The sequence below is a fragment of the Callospermophilus lateralis genome, unplaced genomic scaffold, assembly GCF_048772815.1.
Source record: "Callospermophilus lateralis isolate mCalLat2 unplaced genomic scaffold, mCalLat2.hap1 Scaffold_641, whole genome shotgun sequence".
NCBI lineage: Eukaryota > Metazoa > Chordata > Mammalia > Rodentia > Sciuridae > Callospermophilus > Callospermophilus lateralis.
Window position 1 is genome coordinate 724,786 of NW_027514774.1, and position 3,661 is coordinate 728,446.

The window sequence follows — 3,661 nt, forward strand, 5'->3', positions numbered from 1 at the left end:
GGCGGGTGGACCAATGGTACAGAATGGAGGACACAGAGACTAATCCAAAAAGCTACAACTATCTTATATTTGATAAAGGAGCTAAAAGCATGCAATGGAGGAAGGATAGCATCTTCAACCAATCATGTTGGGAAAACTGGAAATCCATATGCAACAAAATGAAACTGAATCCCTTTCTCTCGCCATGCACAAAAGTTAACTCAAAGTGGATCAAGGAGCTAGATTCAAATCAGAGACTCTGCATCTGATAGAAGAAAAAGTTGGTTCCGATCTACATATTGTATGGTCAGGCTCCAAATTCCTTAATAGGACACCCATAGCACAAGATTTAATAACAAGAATCAACAAATGGGAGTTACTTAAACTGAAATTTTTTTTCTCAGAAAGAGAAACAATAAGAGAGGTAAATATGGAGCCTAGATCATGGGAACAAATTTTTACTCCTCACCCTTCAGATGGAGCCCTAATATCCAGAGTATACAAAGTATACAAAAAACTCAAATAATTAGACAATAAGATAACAAATAACCCAATGGGCCAAGGACCTGAACAGACACTTCTCAGAGGAGGACATAGAATCAATCAACAAGTACATGAAAAAATGCTCTCCATTTCTTGCAGTCAGAGAAATGCAAATCAAAACCACCCTAAAATACCACCTCAATCCAGTGAGATTGGCAGCCATTATGAAGTCAAACAACAACAAGTGCTGGCGAGGATGTGGGCAAAAGCGTACTGTTGTACATTGCTGATGGGACTGAAACTGGTGCAGCCAATTTGGAAAGCAGTATGGAGATTCCTGGAAAAGCCGGGAATGGAAGCACTATTTGACCCAGCTATTGCCCTTCTCGGACTATTCCCTGAAGACCTTAAAAGAGCGTACTACAGGGATACTGCCACATCGATGTTCATAGCAGCACAATTCACAATTGCTACACTGTGGAACCAACCCAGATTCCCTTCAATAGATGAATGGATTAAAAAAATGTTTTTTTTATATACTATGGAGGATTACGCAGCACTAAAAAATGACAAAATCATTGAATTTGCAGGGAAATGCATGGCACTAGAGCAGATAATGCTTAATGAAGCTAGCCAATCCCCCCAAAAAAAACAAATACCAAATGACTTCTTTGATATAATGAGAACAACTATGAACAGAGCAGAGAGGAAGACCATGAAGAAAAGATTAACATTAAGCAGAGACATGAGGTGGGAGGGAAAGGTAGAGAAAAGAGAAATTGCATGGTAATGGAGGGAGACCCTTATTGTTACAAAAAATTTCATATAAGAAGTTGTGAGTATAATTGGAAAATAAACAATAAGAGAAATGTATTACAGTAGGTAGGGTAGAGAGAGAAGATGGGAAGAGAGGGGAGGGGGGATAGTAGAGCATAGGAAAGGTAGCAGAATACAACAGTAACTAATAAGACATTATGTAGAAATATGGATGTGTAACTGATGTGATTCTGCATTCTGTATTTGGAGTAAAAATGGGAGTTCATAACCCACTTGAATCTAATGTATGAAATATGATATGTCAAGAGCTTTGTAATGTTTTGAGCAACCAATAAAAGAAAAAAAAGTAGCAATATATATGCCAATCGAAATTCATCATGAAATATATATAATCCAAAGATCGAAAAATATTCATTTTACTGAACATGGATTTATGTATAATGTTATTCAACTAGGAAGCTCACCCGTAGGTTGAATTTTCAGTTCCAACAGCGTTTAGGAGGAGTGATCTCTTCTCACAATTTGCATCTGCCAATTCAGCCACCTCACATGTGTGTACAAGTGATATCAGGTAGGATTCTATATGTGCATATAAAATACATGTGCTGAATAGGCTACAGAGAAAGGGAGACAGGGATTCACATATTTGTTAATTTTAAAAACACATGTAGAACTATTTCAACAAAAAATTGACTAGATTTAAAACTCCTACATTATATAATGCAAAAGGCAATTCCAACTATACACCATGCCTCCTCTGAACTGCTTTTATTTCTATTCTTTTTGGGTTATTTTTCACCATCATTTTAGGATTATTAGTCAGAGACTAGTAGGGTACGGGTTAGTGTCAGGGATTAAGTATTTCAAATGGAAAATTGGAAAATGAATCCAATGTGTATGTAAATATGTGTTATACCAAAATCTTCCCACTCACATCCAGAACAATGCCTCGACATTACCTTCGCCCCAAGTAAGACACAATTAGGGTAGAAAAGTGTAAAAATCTAGGAATACATATATGGAATGGAATATGCTCGGGAGTTCACAACCTTGGAGGTGGTAGAGAAGTTTCCAAAAGTAAAGGACAGGGTAAATACTCCACAAACAAGGAGCTCTGCTGGCCTAAGAATTCTTGGGAAATGGCCTCTGAGGTTGGGATCCTGAAATATATGTTGCTGTCATGAGCTTTAGCTTTCTTTTGTAGTGAGACAATCAAAGCTGGTTTTGCATCTATGTGACCGGAAAGAGATGGTTTCTTATATTCCACTGAACATGAGGCAGCAGTGCTCAATTCTCTCTTTGTAGGTAAACTGTGGCCACTGGAGGCTAAGTGTCTCCCAGTGGGGACTGTGAAAACATTTGGTCATCCTCCACTTTTCATGGTGTTTTTTGCTGCTGCACTGGGAATTTGGTATGTGCTTCACAAAATATAAGAAGTTCATCTGGGATACAGTGCTGGAGGGAGTTCTGTCACTTGTGGTGGGTCAGGGTCTGCAGGAGAATGCACCAACCAGGCTTCTATCCCACAGAGCTTGCCCCAATAACCATAGTAACCTTATTCTGAACATTGCCCTTAGAACTCTCCATATAACAAGATTCCTTTACATATAAGGGTCTCATGTCTGCACTATATCAGTCACAAGCCATTTGGAAGCCAATGGCAGATCCACATGGCCCCTCCATGATGTTTTATCACACACCTTCCCACCACTTCTCTAGGCCCACTACTCAGCAGACTCCAAATTACTGGCATCTCGTGTTCTACACCATTTTCATGAAACCCAGTCAAAAAAGGCACTGTCTGGTATACACATGATAAGCAACAGGACATCAAATTTTCTGCAGTTCCACCTGGTCATGGGAATTTCAAAAATTTCATGGTATTTATTTAGCAATTTTTCAAAAATGAAGTTAGAGGCACTGTGGGTCTCAATTCATTCAGGAACCATTAAGTGTTGAGAAAGTTCATTTCAATGAAAGCTCTGGAGAACTCTCACATTCAAGGCTTCTCAAAGAGTTACCAAATGGTCACATAAAGCCAGGCCAATTGACGTCTACAATGTGAGGTCCATGTGTGTTTTGACTCTCATCTATGGTTGCCAAGTCTTTCAGAATAAAATCATGTGATATCCTTGCTGAGATTCCCAGGCCTCTGTGGAAAGCCACCCTGGGCATAGATCTCAGTTTCCAAGAGCGAGTCTTATGTGTGTCCTTCTAAAAATCCCAAAACAATTCATGGCAATACTTCTCTGAGGTCAATTCCAGAATGCAGTCTCTAAGGGGAATCACACCAGAGTTCAAGCCCAGGTGGACCCAGTCATCCCTTCCAACTGCCACAAAAATTACCACAATTAAAACCAAAACACTCCCACAGGGTTATCATCTTCTTCCATGTAGACACTCATCATAACTTCTAGCTGGA